Genomic DNA, 18,503 nt, shown 5'->3' with positions numbered 1-18,503 from the left:
TAACAAATGAAATTAAGTCTTTGTGCTGCAGTGTTGTCTTCTGCAATAGAAAAACACCTTTTGGCATGGCTGACATCCGCTTCCAATGCTGAAAAGGACTTTTTGCAGTGCGGACTGGAAGAGCTTGAGTGGCCTCACTGAGGTTTGTATTCCACTTATTTGACTGGGATACTGCGGAATTCCTGAGGTTCATGGCACGCCACGAGATGCACAGGGCTGGGACTTCAGGCCCAAATGGAAAATAAGGAAAATGAACAATAAAGTGCTCTCTCCTCAAAACAGGAAGTACAACACGTTCCTCCAAACGACCACATTGTTTCAGCAATAAGGAAATGAACAACAGAATAAAAACACCAAATTAAATACACTAATCTCTATATTTTAGGGAAATGTAAAATACAAACATTAAAATCAGATTCTGTGGGTAATGACAAACTTAGGGACCAATATGAATCAAAATTAAACGCACAATAACTAGTCATGATCAGTGAAACACTGAGTCATGCACAGATCTCTTTATCTCTTTAAATGAAGGAGTGCAGAATAAATCCTTTTTAATGTTATCTGTGCGTTTTTCAGACTTCACTTTCCACAATGACAAAACCGAAACCTAACCTGAACGCAGCTGTGAACTTTTAAGGACCTTTAAGAAAATGGAGGAACGAAATGTTTTATATGGAGGAAAGCCATTTTCTTATCTTTTTAAAAGCATGGAGACAGATGCCGGGCCTGTAATTTCAGTGCAGATAATTCTCTTGAGTGGATTAAAAGAAACTCCTACTTTAATGGACTTGGGGAGAGGGCGGGGTGCAGGATGGGAAAAGGAAGGATAAAAGGAATCCAGCCCGACTCCTCTGCCCCCACGTCTTGCGCATTTCTGTGGACGTGTGTGTGGGGAGGGCTGTCACTCGGCAGGTGCGTTGCCTCATCGGAGAGCGAGGCCAGCGTGCCGAGGGGCGAGGCTGCGAGAGAGGGCTCTGGAAGCCCTGGGACTCTGGGGTGGAGAAACAGGCTGCCCGAGCTCAGCCGCCAGGCAGACGTCAGGCGTTTCTTCGCACTGCGACGCCACCCTGGCACGGTGGGACCGGGCGAGCCAGACACGGAGAGGCAGGAATGTGAAGCGGGCACTTCCGGCCCCCAGGGGGCAGGGAAGGAGGGAGGGCGAGTGGGTGGGTGTGGCTGCCGATAAGACAACAGTGTTTAACCTGAGGGAGTGGAATTTGAACTGGCAGGTCCAGCACACCCTCGGACACAGCCCTTTCTGCTTGGGTAACCTGAGGGATCCTTGCACTGCAACAGGAAGATGACTGTTCATGCTTATCATATGTTCTCTGCATGACAATGCTTGGAATGGGTCCTGCTCCTGAAGAGCATTTGAAAAGGCATTTCAAAGTTCCTTTTGAGGGGCAAACAAACAGAGAAACCTGTGATCTCTGATGTTCTTGTCATGAAGAAATTAAACACCTTCGGTCTTTGTTCACGACAATGAGAAAACTTCATTGAAACTGTTTCAAAATATCACATTACGTGGTGTATATTGTTTATTTTGCAGAACACTGCAAAAAACATTAAAAGAAGACATTGAATGGCAAAAAACATGGTTTTATGCAAAGAACTTAAAAAGAAAAATAAAGAAAAATGCAAAGAACTTAAGCAAGTAACCACATTGGACTACAGACCCGAGAAAGCAGTAAAAGTTAAATATTTCTGTACAACCCAAAAGAGGATATGTTAAATAATAACAGCTCTTTGCATACACTGTATATAGTGCTTTTTATCCCATGTTTGTCTTAAAGCACTTTAAATGTACAGGAGGGGGAGCCACTTCATTCCTCACTAGAGTCCCACCTGGGTGACACACCAGCAGCCCCACCTGGGAGTCACACAGCGGCCATTCTGCACCATGAGTGCACTGCAGAATGGATCACATGAAGTGACAAATGGTTTAGCCAACTGAAATAAGGAGGGGCTTTAGAAAAGAAGGCTGGAATTTGCAATCCCAGATTGGACAGAAAAGGCTGTCTTTCGAAGTCATCTAGATACAAAATGTTTTAACAAGAACGGATTGCAAAATTCAGATTTTGTCAGCCTGTGGTTAGTCACTCCTTTAAGAAATGCAGTTCAAGCTCATTTCAAATACATTTAAATAGACATCTTAGCAGCAATGTCTTTGCATTGGACACCTTTGATAAGTTATCAGGTGCCATTAAGCACTCACACATTACAATACAGAGTTAGTTACACTAAGGGAACAAGGGCTGGATTTACATAGCTATTTGACTTTAACCACTGAACAAAACTCTAGATAAGACCAATAGGTTCAGCACACACCCTCGAGAAGACAGAGAGTTTTGTTGTGTAAGTTGCAATCAGCAGTCAGTTCTTCCCCTATCTTTGTGCAATGTCATCCTATTGCAGGATCAGCTTGGCCAGGCCTCTGACCTGCTGGTGACACGGTACATAACAAGCGCGAATTTTACGTCACGGGGTGACAATGTCACTCACCACCTGCGTTATGAAAATGGTGCAAAAACTACAAGCAGCTTCATAGTGCAGTGAAGGTCGTACTCTCTGCCTTGTTGGAGTTCCACTGTGAAATTGCATTTCTTCCATCCGGCAGATACCTTTGTGCCCCCAAGGTGTAACCAAATTAGACAGTAAATAGTTTATCCACTCTGCAATTTCACTCTTAAATAATGTAAAGCAATTTGTTTATTTCAGGAAATATAGTTTGTCCAAACCTCTTTGATCTTTTCATTGGTGTTTGAACTACATTTTTTCATGTGCATGTCCAGATGGGACAAGAAACAAATTAATTATTAATTATAAGGCAGGATTGTTTTATAAGAATTAGGTATATGACCAACCTGAAGCACTCTGGAGCTCACAGGTAAGTCAAACTATGTTTCAGAATCAGGAAAACGTCTCTTCTTCCAAACTTGTGCACTCTCCATATACTGCAGGACTGGAGAGGGTCTGTGCAGACAAAACACGATGAACTCCATCAGTTTCAGTATCAGTTCAAAGGGTAGTGGGCTTTACTAGGCTGGGACTTTCCAAGGCTGAGATCCAAAAAAAAAACACATGGAGGAGGTAATGATGTGATTACCCAATCTAATAGACACACATACATAGAAAACAACCAAATCGGCAATAAGCTCTTAATCCCACTGAAGATGAAGCGCAATCTTTTTTTTTTCCGCTGCTTGTAACCCTGAATCAAAAACGTATCTTTCCTCAATGTGGGGAATTAATTAACAGGGATGTCACACTTTTCACATTGCTCTGCCAGCCGCTCGGCTGAAGAGCAATTACTGCCGTTAGCCAGAGCCCTCCTGAAACAAAGCAGCTCCTGCCTTTACAGGAGACAGTGCCATTCAGCACTGGGTAACTGGGGCTCTAATCTCGGCACTCCCACACGTTTCAAAAGCGCTCACAAGACGCAAGAGGATTTTTTTCATTGCCCTGCTTAAGCCAGCCAGCCAGCTTCATTTTTAATGTCTTCCCGAACTGTGTTTCAGCTTTGATGCCCATTATATTTCATTACAACCATAATTATCCGAGGATATTCCCACTTCTCCGGCTCTGACTTCTGCAACGTGTATATACAGTACCCGCAATAATGCAAGAGCCTTTGAAACACACTGCTTGCATGTTCTGTACCTGTTTCTTCTTCACTGCTAGAACCCGTGAGCTCACCTGACATTAGCCCAATGCTACATGCCTTCAGAGGCCTGTATTTCTTGAACGCTCAGTGTCTTGAGAATTAACGTGGTTGCAGCTTCGGCTTTCAGTTTCTGCTGTGATGCCTCTCTCCACATTGTAGGGAAGCAAGATGCCACAGCGCAGCCCAGTGAAGTAATGACATGAGTCTAATCTTATGGAAGGCCTTTCCGGAGAGCAACACATAGTGATACAAATGTATCTTCTCCCGCTATTCTCTGAACACGAGCATTTCCAAGAATTTCTTATACATCAAAACATCTTTCTGAGTTACCACAAATGCCATGTTTAGGAAACAGACTATTGAACATATATTTACACACAACATAAAGATGACCCTACACAGTACATAGTACAGTAGTCGTTTTAACACAGTGTATTGTCCACCTTCCAGTAGCTCTGAATGAACACACTCTGCAGTCCACACAGAAAGAGACTGTCTCTTCTTCACAGTGTACAGGGCTTAACCAAACATAAAACGGACCCTTTCACACACACAGATCAAACTGCACAACATGTACAACATCTGCCATTCCAGATTTTAGGGCTAGAGAAGCAAGCTTTTCAATTAAGCATCATCCTTCCTGTTTAATAAGATGATGTTTGGAATTGTAATGTACATGTCTTGATCTCCCTTGCGCTTCTTTATTCTAGAAACGCCAAGCTGGTAATAAACCACAACCAAGACACATCTAAGACATCTCAGAAGAGTTTTGGGTTGTCTGACTTCTAATATGCCCAAATGAAATGTTTATAACAATCTCATAAAAGGTCCTAACATAGAAGAAAATACCTACCTCGTTCAAACCCATGAGTACACAAACAGTGGAAATGTATGACTACACATTACAAAATTAGAGATGTGCCTTGGTTTAAAATAGCTGACTCTTAAGAAGATACTCATCAACTATTTTGCAGCAGATTTTCAACTGACTTAAATCCCTTTTTTTCCCCTTTTTTACAGATGGGCACAATTTTGAGTTCCAGATGAACATTGTTTAGTTAAATGTATGTCATCTTAGACCAGCAACTGCTTAAAAGAACACTGTCTTTTTCTACATATGGTATGGTGTTGATGTTTGTGTGGATTCAACACAGAGAACTGTGGCAAATAGCCCAATTCACACACAACCGAGTCCACCCTATTCCATCACATAGTGTACTACAGTATATAATATGTATGGTTCAAAGACAAACAGTAAGTAACCCTCCCTTATATGATAGAGTATTAATGTATTGGCTTTAAGATAATTTAAATTAACACGGATCAACTAAGCGAAACAACAGTATCACAATCTTACTCATCAACTAAAACAAGCAACATAAATCCCTCATCTCTGTCCAGCAGATGCCTGCACTTTCTCTCTCTGCCTCTGTGATCAGCACACCTGACAATCAAACTGTCTTCAGCTTGTCAATCTCTATGGCACAGACGCAGCATCATGCGTGTCACAACACACAAACAAGACCACGCTGGGATGCGGATGTTGGGTAGCGAGGACTTGGGCTGGGGGAAGGACGAGGCTCACTCACTAGTCAGATTTGGCTCCTGATCCTAGCCTGTGGTGCACCTAATTTAAAAATTGCACTTTAGCATGGCTTCATCCTGCTCCGCCCTTCTTCCCTCCAAGACCCTGTCGGGCAGACCGAATTGCAAATTCGTGAATTTGCTCATGTTAAATTTGCAGTAGTCGAGACCCTGCTGTACTGTAGATTCTATTGACTCCATGAACAATTAAATAGGGTCAATTTCTTCACAAATTATTTTTAAACAAATCTTTCTGTGAGAGGCTCAGCGTGCGCTATAAAAGACTCCGACAATGTTCCCTGTTTCCTCTAGAAACAACAGCTTTATCAAATACTACACAGCAACTCATTGGCATAGATCACAGGCAATTAAGCTGCAGCCAACCATTAAGTCAACACAAAGAGAAAATGCTATTGGCTAAGAGCTGAATCTTGCCTAGCAACATGGGTTGTAGACAGTTTTTAAGCAGAGAGAAGGACTTGATTATTACAGCAGCAGAAGCACAGAGATGTGGGAGAGAGTATTCTTTAGTTAGAACATACATTACCCTAATGGTCACTATAACCTTTAAACACACAGCATGGAAACCGTGGAAAATGGCCAGCAGTCAGTACATTTTTCCTGGATGCTTCTTTGCCCATGCAACCCGACCACACATTTTCTAGGAATAAAAACTGTGAATCTCCTCCACACTCTAGTATTCAGCACAGAAAGAAAAACAAAGAAAAAAATCTGAGAAACACTGTTACAGCCATGGCAACCGACGACCCCAACAACAGAGCTCAGATGCAATTATGGGCCTATACGGTATTATACTCTATACAGTACATTCCTCTGGATTTACTTAAGCAAATTTCTTTGGGTGCTACATATTTGCCTACTTTCTTGGTGCAGAGCTGTCTGACGTAAAGAGTACAAAACACAACAGAAAAAATAGGGAGGCTCAGGCAACCCTGCCCCACCAGCAGAAACAAATCCAGCCGTGCAGGGAAAACAAACCACATGGACTAAAAGATGGCAGTAGAAGGGTGGGGCGAGAGTAATAAGGGTTATTCAAAAGAAAAGGTCACGAGGCTGAATTACTCCACTTGTGTGAAACACCTACGGTCTGCAAATAGCTTGTTCAGTGCTGCCTACTGCAGGTTCCTATACAAATCTACCCACAGGCAACTGACCGGACCGGCCCCCTCAAACCAAGTCTTCTGCCTGTAGCGCTGCTCATTCAACTAGGGGGCTCTGAGCAAGGGGGCGGGGTGTTGGCTGCAAAGAACAAGCAGAGGCTAATATGACTCTGAAAGTCCAGAGACGTCTTTGGGTGTAAGTGAGGGAGTGGAGGAGAGAGTGTGAGATTACACAGAAGGGTAAGAAAGGGGGACCAAAGAGATGGGAACTGACTAATTCCAGGGGAGGTGTGGAAAAGCTAAATCTGTAAATGAATGGAAAGATTTAGTAAGAGGTTAGTTGATGACTGAGTGCTAGGCCGCCTTCTCCTCCACAAGCGATTATGGATTTTGTTGGTGCCACCACCTGCTCTAGCAGTCAATCAACAACATGGTCCTACATGTGAAACTACGGACTTTGCAGCGCAGCGCGGCGAGGATAATGCGATTGATTACTGAGGGATGGAGCTGAGGGAACTGCTGAAGTCTCCAAAGGAAATTGGGCTGGGCTGAGATGAACAGCCTTGCTTTCAAAGCTCGAGAGAGATACTGAAAAGATGCATATTTCTTTTTCAAATCTCTGATTTTTTTTAAGAAACTTAATGCAGTTTAAGAAACCACACAAAGATAAACAGGTCCTTTCATCTGAAAAAATAGTTGGGAATTAATCGGATTAATTTAGTTTAGTTTATTGATCTGAGGCACAGCTCTTTAGCTCCACTAGCATTAACTAAAAACCTAATTTAGATCTGTAGGCTTTGGGCAGGACACAGCCAACAAAATGCAAGACATGGACTAGAAAAACATTAAAAAACAAATTGTATAAATAGACAATAGCTTTTACAAATGGTAAATTGTACGACAATTAATAAATACAGTATATCAAAGACTGCAAGATGCACATTAGAAGACAAACACTTGACATGACATGTTATTAGCCATTAAAAGAGACATCAGAAGATTAATGATTGCATGATTGGTTTGCTTTAAGCCATGACTTCACTTCAGTATTAAATATTACAAAATTAGATGGTACTACAGTGCCTTGCGAAAGTATTCGGCCCCCTTGAACTTTTCAACCTTTTGCCACATTTCAGGCTTCAAACATAAAGATATACATTTTTTATTTTATGTGAAGAATCACCAACAAGTGGGACACAATTGTGAAGTGGAACGAAATCTATTGGATTTTTGAAACCTTTTTAACTAATAAAAAAATGAAAAGTGGGGCGTGCAAAATTATTCGGCCCCTTTACTTTCAGTGCAGCAAACTCACTCCAGAAGTTCAGCGAGGATCTCTGAATGATCCAATGTTGTCCTAAATGACTGATGGTGATAAATAGAATCCACCTGTGTGTAATCAAGTCTCTGTATAAATGCACCTGCTCTGTGATAGTCTCAAGGTTCTGTTGAAAGCGCAGAGAGCATCATGAAGACCAAGGAACACACCAGGCAGGTCCGTAATACTGTTGTGGAGAAGTTTAAAGCCGGATTTGGATACAAAAAGATTTCCCAAGCTTCAAACATCCCAAGGAGCACTGTGCAAGCGATCATCTTGAAATGGAAGGAGTATCAGACCACTGCAAATCTACCAAGACCTGGCCGTCCCTCTAAACTTTCAGCTCAGACAAGGAGAAGACTGATCAGAGATGCAGCCAAGAGGCCCATGATCACTCTGGATGAACTGCAGAGAACTACAGCTGAGGTGGGAGAGTCTGTCCATAGGACAACAATCAGTCTTACACTGCACAAATCTGGCCTTTATGGAAGAGTGGCAAGAAGAAAGCCATTTCTCAAAGATATCCATAAAAAGTCTCGTCTAAAGTTTGCCACAAGCCACCTGGGAGACACCCCAAACATGTGGAAGAAGGTGCTCTGGTCAGATGAAACCAAAATCGAACTTTTTGGCCACAATGCAAAACGATATGTTTGGCGTAAAAGCAACACAGCTCATCACCCTCAACACACCATCCCCACTGTCAAACATGGTGGTGGCAGCATCATGGTTTGGGCCTGCTTTTCTTCAGCAGAGACAGGGAAGATGGTTAAAATTGAGGGGAAGATGGATGCAGCCAAATACAGGACCATTCTGGATGAAAACCTGTTGGAGTCTGCAAAAGACCTGAAACTGGGACGGAGATTTATCTTCCAACAAGACAATGATCCCAAACATACAGCAAAATCTACAAATGAATGGTTCACAAATAAACGTATCCAGGTGTTTGAATGGCCAAGTCAAAGTCCAGACCTGAATCCAATCGAGAATCTGTGGAAAGAGCTGAAAACTGCTGTTCACAAACGCTCTCCATCCAACCTCACTGAGCTCGAGCTGTTTTGCAAGGAAGAATGGGCAAGAATTTCAGTCTCTCGATGTGCAAAACTGATAGAGACATACCCCAAGCGACTTGCAGCTGTAATCGCAGCAAAAGGTGGCTCTACAAACGCAAGGGGGCCGAATAATTTTGCACGCCCCACTTTTCATTTTTTTATTAGTTAAAAAAGTTTCAAAAATCCAATAGATTTCGTTCCACTTCACAATTGTGTCCCACTTGTTGGTGATTCTTCACATAAAATAAAAAATTTATATCTTTATGTTTGAAGCCTGAAATGTGGCAAAAGGTTGAAAAGTTCAAGGGGGCCGAATACTTTCGCAAGGCACTGTATATCCCAGGAGCATAGTCAGTGTTCTGGACTCATAACTGGAAGACTGTAAATTCAAATCCCACGCAAGACTCTTGCTGTTGGATCATTGATCAAGGTACCTCATGCAAAATTACATGCCTCCATTTCTTAATCACTTCATCCAATACAGAGTTACAGGGAAGCCATCGTTTACCCTAGCAAGTAATTGGGGCAAGGCAGGGCACACCCTGGATGGTACACCGGTCCATTACAGGACACACACATACACAAACTCAATCGAGGGCCAGTTTTCCAGAAGCCGGTGAACCTATAAATAGGCTGTGGGAGGAAACCAGAGCACCCAGCAGAGACCCAATTCCAACCACTGAACCACCGTGCTGCACCTGTTATTGAAATTGTTCCAGTAAAATACCCTGCTATATGTAAGTTTTTTTTGGAGAAAGTTTCAGCCAAATAAAACAGCATGATGAGTAGGACAGAGAAATAAGAAAACAGTCCCTTTATAACGGGTGATTCACAGCACCACACTGCATCAGCACTGCGTTTCTGTTATAATTCTTCATGTTCCAGTTCTGCTATTTTCAGTCCTGCAGCTCAATTTAAGACAAAGCATGGATTTCAGAAAAGTTAAAAAAAGATCTCATTCTGTCATTTTGCCGTCACATAGAACAAGGTCTTTGGTACATCTTAGACTATTAACAGGGATATAGGATTTGCACTGATGGTATCTCTAGAGGATGATCATGTAGTACTCATAAATATAAACTCCCAATACTGAAAATGATTAATTTGGTCATGTTCCTGCATTGAGGTGTAGTGGGCAGATGTTGCCTATTAATCTTTTTTACATTCCATTCTATTATTCCATTTTTATTTCTTGGGGTTGATCTGCACAGGCTCTGCATACAGTGGTTCTTGACCCACTCAATCTACTCTACTACCAGCTAGCTGTGCACTACAGGTCTCTCGCTAACAATTTAAAGAACTGGACACAAGGAAGGTAGCATCTCAAACCCTAGCCTTTCCTTATTGAGGCAGTACCCAGGAGAAATCTGCAATTCACATTATGACAACCAACCAATATAACTCAGAATAAGATTTCAAAATACTAATGCTCCCCTTTAAGTGCTTACACGAGTTGGTGTAATCAGTGAAATGTTAATCCCTACCTACATACCTAAAGTGCCTACAAAAGGGTGTGAACCTCTAGGTTGGTTTGTGTTCTTGTACAGGTATACTTTAGAGCTAATATGTAATTAGATCTTCAAGAAAGTCTTAATAAAGGATGAAGAGAACCTGATAAGTATAACACAAAGACATATACGTATGGATTATTTTACTAGCAATATAAAAGTAAATATCCTAGAACACTTAGATTCAGTAACTGACGGCACTGAACATTTAGAAACGAAATGTGTTCTGTAACTGTTAATAAATCTCCCGCATTGGTTTTTATACCTTTTGGCCCATTGTTTCTTACAGAACTGCTTCAGGTCAGAGACATGTGAGGCTGTCCATGAACAGCTCACTTCAGGTTCTGCCACAACATTTTGACTTTGTGTGAAATGCCAAATTTCTTTAATTAGAAGAAGAGACATTCTCTTGTGAGCTCTGCCTGTGAGTATAAGGATCATTGTCTTGATGCACGTCTCTCATGTGTCTCTTTTGGCTGGCCTGACGTTCTCCTCCAAACTTTGCGGATACATTCCAATCATGGCTGTGTCAATGATGGGGAGCTGACGAGGTCCTGAAAGCAGCCTCAAACCATCACACTCCCACCACCACAAGAAAGAGTTTGTTTTCATTACACAAAATGTTTCTCATTGTGACCAAAAAAGTCAATTTTTGACTTGTCTCTCAAGAGAACATTCTACCCCTAGAATTGTAGATCATCCAGGTGCTCTTTGACAATCATGGAACTTGTCTGCTGGACTGTGCGTATCCTGAGAGAATGGTGCGGGTAAGAATCCCGTTGTACATTTGGCAAATAACTCCTCTATCTACTTCTCCTGGTCACTGTATAAGACTTACACATTTGGTGTAAACCAAACACTGAAAAAACAACCAGCATTGTATAATGGTCCACGGAATGTTTGGAAATTGAAAAGGGGCCCACACACTCAAAAAGGTAGGGAATCGATGATATATAATATATAAACATTATCAATCAATGAGTTTTTTTCCTATTTAATAACTGCAACAAAACATGTTCAATGCCTGCTCTCCTATCCCTATCATCAATCAGGTAATAGAGTACTCAGTTATGCTGCGATACCAGGTGTGATAAGACAGCCTCAAAACCTTTGATATTTTCTATGTTAAGAGTAAAAAAGAGCCAGAAGACAACCTGAAAACAATCTGACCTTGGATTAGAGAACACAGCGTAGGGTTTCCCTCTTAGTCACAGCACATGGCTCCGGTCTTTAAAGACAACAAGTGGGCAGGGGCATGAAAGGTACTGAGATTGCCCCCAAACCTCCAGGCCTCATCTGGGCATGAGCCATCTCTGCACAATCTCGTGATGCGATCTGCCCTGCAGCTCCATCAGCCTTCATATGACACATTAATGTGATCCTCCACTGACAGCGCACACCTCATCAACAAAAGGCCTTAATTGCAATTAGGACCCTGATAGCTTTTGCTCACACTGGCAAGTCAGGTGCAAGACAAGAAGGCTTAAAGTGACTGGGCAAACAAGGATGAGAGGTGACAGAGTGCAAATGGAGAGGAGATGGAAGGTTAAATGAAGTGTCTGTGTGCCCCATGATTCTCTAATAAAAGAACCAAGGAAAGGTCAAGTTAAAATTATAGAGATATGCAGCTTAATAACGAGATGGCACTCTGCAATGACTCTCATGATAGCCATTTTTTCAGACCCAGATGTGAAATACTCACTGCACACAGCTCAAGCAATGGACCAGTTCAACCAATAGGTCTGAGGTTTACATAAGGCTCTTTATCGTGAACAGGTTACTCCCAAGGTGCTCACGAGCTACTTGAACCTGCCTTCATATGCTGAAATATGGTACAGCCTGCTTGGGGGTGGAATCAGCCAGTTCTTCCAATATGACACCCACGCCAAGGTTGCTTAACCAGGGCTACAGAGCTGAAGAGGGAAATGGAGATATCAGATAACACTACAAAGAACCGGATCTGGTCTTGAAGCCAAGAGCGGGGATTTCACCAGTTTTTCAAGATATACACTGTTAATCTCTCACTGTTCTATCCTAATGCTGCTCTCAGGACAATATCTGACTTCCAGGACAACCGCAAGGAGGACCACTTAATCATACAATCACTACAACTCACTAAACTTGGCCAGCTGCCGATTAAAAGTCAGCCTAGTAAAACATAGTGTAAATGAAACGGAGTTATGAGAGTAAAAGCTGTTATTTAACGTCTTAATACAGCTATTCGTCTTGTATTTATAGTAATGACTTTACGAGTCCTAAACAAGGTCACAAACTCAAGTCAGAATTTATTCAACTGTACAATTTAATACTGTACAGAACATTATTAAAAATCCATTAAATAATAAGGATATTATCTGCCCTGTTCATTGATTATAAACACATTTTTCCTGCTTCATTGAAAAACTTTCATTAAATAAATATGCAATGAAAGATTAAGTTTGACCTGGAGTTTAACAGTTACTTATAACTTTAAATTCTGTGAGACAGCACATAAATGTGTGAGGAGAATACAGTGAAACTTATTGCATTGATTTATCGCAATAATGTTACACTGTAACATACTATAATTATAATGAGCATTATAAAGCAAACATAAGAAAGCTGACAAACGAGAGGACATTCGCCATATCTAGCCAGTTTGGTAGTTAGTAGCTAACTGATCCAAGAATCTTATAAAACTGTTTCTTAAAAGATGCCAGGGTATCAGCTTCAACTTAAGGCCTGGGCAGCTTGTTACTCTCCAACAACCCTTTGCGCAGTGAAGTGCCTCTTGCCCTCGGTTTTAAAAAGAGAAAAGTACAAAGAACAAATGTAGTAAAAACTACACAAATGAACTTTCATGGTAAATTTCTTGTGGCGTACTAATCCTAGGCAGGCAACAGTGAGCAGTGATGGTCATATCAGGCTTTACTGCATTAATGAAGGGATAAAGGTCTCAGTAAAGTGAGGCACTGGATAGATGTACATTCCAAAAGAGTTTCCTTGGGCTGGACGAAGGCAAAACAAAATAAAGTAAGAGACTATAAAGGATGAGCTGCACAAATCTTTTTTGGTCCACAACTACATGTTCTGTGCTTCAGGGCAAAACAAAGCCCACGCAGGTTTATGTAACAGTACAGCTTGTTTAAAAATGAAGTACAATCGCCATACCACCTGCAACGCTGCTGTTAAACGAGTGGGAAAGATCTGAGTGAAAAAAAACAAGGGGGAAACAAAGAAAAAAGAGACCCTGCAGGACAGGCTGAGAGCCAGGCTGTGGTCCTGCCATCTCATACTATTAGAGAAAGTGATGAGGATGGTCCTGCCCTGCTAATCAGCCCTCAATCTAAGCAAACAAAACAGGAGATCCTTTGTATGGGAGCCCAACACCAGGCCAACATGAAAACGGATAACACACATTTGCAATACAACAGCAGCAAAAAAAAAAAAAAGACAGCAATCTTTTTTATGCTAAACATCAAAATCTCCAATCTTTTGTTAATGACTGCCCACGCAACTTGGAACAGGCCGCTTTCTTAGTGACATAGCATACAGCAGTGGCCTCAGCACCCACGCCGGGAGACTGAGGAAGGGCAGACAGGCTCCCCAAACCCAGCCAATATCGAGGCACTCACGATGCATCTTGCTGCTAACTCTGCAGTGACCTCACAGGAGGGTTGGCGCTGATTGGAGAACTGGCGCGTCTCTCTGATGTCACCACATGCCTGCAAGCTCCCGGGAAGCTGTGGGATTCCCTGTTTGATAGGCACCCCAGTATCTTTGATCATCTCATTGTTAATGCAGGGGTTAGAGCATTTTTATTTTGTTCATGTTTGGGAGAATACCATAGGAGTGTACTTCCAAGTAACTATAATGTCTTATACCAGGCTCTGTAGTCAACTGATTTGACTGGTAGTTAATTATGATTCAACTAGCATTTAACAAATAATCATAACGAAATCAGAATCACAAGCAACATGATCTGAAAAGGTGACACGTGATCTGAAAAGGTGTCTGCACCAGACATCTCCTGCATCTTAACAGTTTTTGCAAAATGCCTTTAATAATAATAATAATAATAATAATAATTGCTTACACTTATATAGCGCTTTTCTGGACACTCCACTCAAAGCGCTTTACAGGTAATGGGAACTCCCCTCCACCACCACCAATGTGCAGCATCCACCTGGATGATGCGACGGCAGCCATAGTGCGCCAGAACGCTCACCACACATCAGCTATTAGTGGGGAGGAGAGCAGAGGGTAATGAAGCCAATTCATAGATGGGGATTTTTAGGAGGCCATGATTGGTAAGGGCCAATGTGAAATTTAGCCAGGACGCCCCTACTCTTTTCGAGAAACGCCCTGGGATTTTTAATGACCACAGAGAGTCAGGACCTCGGTTTTATGTCTCATCCGAAGGACGGTGCCTGTTTACAGCATAGTGTCCCCATCACTATACTGGGGCATTAGGACCTACATGGACCACAGGGTGAGCGCCCCCTGCTGGCCCCACTAACACCTCTTCCAGCAGCAACCTTAGTTTTTCCCAGGAGGTCTCCCATCCAGGTACTGACCAGGCTCACTCCTGCTTAGCTTCAGTGGGTTGCCAGTTGTGAGTTGCAGGGTAATATGGCCTTTGCTTTCCCATTATTAAAGATGAGCCATGTGTATACTGTAAAGGTTATGTTACGTGCACATCATCAAATGTGTATGTAATGTGCTATGTATATAATATATATTTTATGTTACGTACGTGTTACGTGTATGTATTGTGCATGTTATGCAATGTGTACATTATGTGTATCTTACGTGTACGTATGCACTACAGTTCAATACTGGTATACATAATACAGTACTGTACAGCATAGTAAAATACATTTCAATGTAATCCCAGTGTATAGAATATAGTACAAGACAGTACTGTACAGTCAGTCCAACACAGTACAACTCAATACAAAATACAGCACAGTACTACGCAATACAGTACAGCATAACACAGTACAATATAGTACAGTACAGCACAATACACTACAGTACAACACAGGTGTATACAATATAGTACACTATTGTACTGTACAGTACAGTGCAATACTTTAACGCCCAAATACAATTTTACACAAAACAGCACAATATATTACTGTAAAGTATGGTTTAATACAGTATAATTAGGGTGTTTACAATACTGTACAGTACAGTAGAAGACAGTGTAATACAAATATACACAGTAGTGCAATAAGTGCAGTACAATACAGCTATATACAACACAGTACAATATAGTGTAGTACAGTACAGCACAATGCAATCTGACTGAAGTTGGAATGAGGTAACTCATCCTGATCCTGCTTAGCATCTGAACTCATAAACCTCCGGTCTGGAGCCCAGTCTGCCTTAAAAGAGACATTTCCTGAGTGGGATTTGAATGTGGGCTGCAGCAAAGACTGTTCCAAATCCTAACCACTGGCCCACCAGGGATCTGAGATTCACACCAGCTTGAAAAACATGATCTTCTGCCCCATCCCTCTCTTGATAGAGACAACCAAAGGGCTGTGCCTGTGTCTCATCACTGGGATGCTCCATTACACTATAGGTCCCTGTTTCAACTCATCGTTGGTTCAGCAGTTCATTTGCAAACACCATTATTAAGGAGTATACTAATATTACTAAGTACTACGACTGGAATAGATCATTGTAGTGTGAAAACCGAAGTTGCATAGTCTCACGTCTCTGTTCTCTTGTCCTCAGCTTTCTTCATTTATTCTGGGTGTGTTTCCAAGATGAATTCAAAACTAATTAAAAAATGGGTCTAGCTAGTGAATTAAGCTCAGGCCGGAGTGGAGTTCTGCAGCAGGATGATGCAGACTCAAAACCCACCACAGATGCGCTACTGCTCTGACTAGGGCACTGGAGTCAGAGCAGCAGAATATCCATTGGAAATTGTTGTTTTGCTTTCAGCATGAGTAAAAACAAAAGTTTAAAACGTAACTAACACGGCCTTCAGTGCTGCATTTCCTCCAAGCCTTCTCTCTCCCGAAGATGGACGAAACTTTTAAAAACATATGCGGGATCTATGACAAGGAACAAGAGGCCCTGAGGCCTTGTAAAACACAGAAACAGAACAGTTCTGGCATAAAAAGGCAAAAGGAAAAACAACAGCAGTAAATGCAAAAGAATTTTTTTTTCTTGTTCTTTTATTGTTTGCTTTGCTGGCTGCCGTTTGTTCTCACAGAGCCTCTGTCTTTTTGCCAGGTCGCCCACAATCCCCACTCCCTCCCTACTGCCTTCACGAATCCCACTACCGGCACCACGGTGCCCTGGGCAGTGATTAGCTTGTTCCTTTTACCCTGGAGAGGCAGAGGCTCTGAAATTCACTGCTTTCCCTGAGGCAAGGTCAGCCCTCCCAAGAGCAGCAGTTTGCTGTGATAAATAACTGAAGCTTCTGTGGTGGACGAAGAATAAAATCGACCAAGCAGCCCATGACCAGACTCACAAGGTAAATGAAGTTTAGGATAAAAGAGAGACACAAAAAGGTTTGTTTTACACATCCATGCTGGTCTAAGGTCAAATATTGGGCCTGCCTGTAGTGCTTACATGCTCAGAGAGTTACTGCTTTCATTTAGTGCGGAAAACTGAAAATTCGGATTACTTGAATAAGAGGGAAGTCATTTCTGTGTTTGTGAAGAAGATATCAGAAAAGACCATTTCTTTTGTAAATCTATGTTGTATCTCACACTCCTAAAGAGCCTGAGGTAGTGAGTGGTTAAAACCTGTTATTAAATTCAAAGGCCTAAGACCAGGTGTGCATTTGGCAGCTTTTGTTTTTCAGTATAAATATACAGCAAGACACAATGAATACTCCTTTCACTGAATGCTTATTTGACATCAGCTGTAAGTAAGAAGCAACTTAATTAGTCATATAATGCTAATACAAACCATGATGTGTCATAAGAAATAATTCAATTTTAAAAGCCAAAATGATGACAAACTTGATTAACTACATAAATTCTAAGCAGATTACACAGCACTAACAGAAGCACACTGAATACAATAGACATATCTTTGAGCTTACTCTGAGACTGTCTTCTGCTAATTGAAAATAAGTCAAGTACAATTTACACCAATAAGAACAGCAGGGACGCTGACACATACCGGGACAGAGGCTCGGAGAACTATTTTCCCCAAATGCTTGTTTGTCCTCTTGTGTTGAAGTGACGGTGTATTTTAGTTCTTTCCAAGGAGATGTTGGGGGGGGGGGGCAGTAAATAACCTGTCACCATGAATCTAGCAGCCTATGTGAGCTGAAAAGTAGGAGAGGATGCCTGGATACAGCCTCTTAACCCAGTGCAACAAGGCACACACTCATAAATAAGTATCAGGAAATATTGTCTCAGAGCAGTACTGGAGGAGCCCACAGGACTTGGAGGGAATGAGCTCAAGAGGTGAGACTTAAGTACCTCTTTCAACACACCTGCATCTGACTGGCTAGGAAAATAACAGGGCTTCCCAACTGCCTGTTTGAGCTGACTCCTGACCTTACAAGCTTAAACAGACATAATGGCATCCAATTACATGCTTTGATGAAGATCAAGTGCCGCACAAGTTTTCAGCTAGCACGTTCTGCTCTTAAGGCATATTTAACAGTCAGGAAGAGCCGAACCCTTTTGTCTCGAACTGAGAAGACAATGAGGGGACCTTTACCAGTTACTCAATGTATTAACTGATAAAGTCAACTCAGTGGATTTCTTCAGAATCAACAGTGAAACATGAACCAGAGGATGTACTGTAAGTGGAAACAACGTTGGAAGTGTATTTAAACCTAGAACAGGAGGCACTTCTTTACCCAATGGTTGTGGGAATGTGGAACAAGCTACCCAGCCATGTTGTTGAAGCCAACACTCCGGCTTCTTTTAAGAAATGGCTGGATGGATAAATACGCTACTAGCTAGCAGAAGGGTTAGATGTGCCGAATAGTCTCCTCTCGTTTGTAACCTTTCTTATGTTCTTCAAAGCAGTCCTTTGAGATTCCTTCTTATTCTTTCATGAATAATGATGAAATACGTAGTGAAATAGTGAATGTAAGCATATTACAAGCACATGCAATTTGAACTCAACAGGAAATCCTCTGTTTGTTCAAATATAATTACACTGGGATAAGTCACTTAATCCAAAGTGCTAGTATGTTCGCGTTTATACTTCACATTGGGATAGCATGACAAACTCCAGACATGGGCATGCTTTGGAAAATCGAGGTGCCCTGGTGTACACAGGATAAGAAGA

The 18,503-nt window shown here is 41.8% G+C and overlaps 1 protein-coding gene across 1 annotated transcript in view; it reads right to left on the bottom strand.

The window, feature by feature from the left end:
- babam2 (BRISC and BRCA1 A complex member 2) overlaps nucleotides 1–18,503 on the bottom strand; it is a 113,043-nt gene that overhangs the window by 13,138 nt on the left and 81,402 nt on the right. The gene's annotated exons all lie outside the window — the stretch shown is intronic.

Source organism: Lepisosteus platostomus, chromosome 3, assembly GCF_059453375.1.
Source record: "Lepisosteus platostomus isolate fLepPlt1 chromosome 3, fLepPlt1.hap1, whole genome shotgun sequence".
Taxonomy (NCBI): domain Eukaryota; kingdom Metazoa; phylum Chordata; class Actinopteri; order Semionotiformes; family Lepisosteidae; genus Lepisosteus; species Lepisosteus platostomus.
The sequence above is the reverse complement of the archived record's forward strand: the minus strand, read 5'-3'. Positions and strand labels throughout refer to the sequence as shown.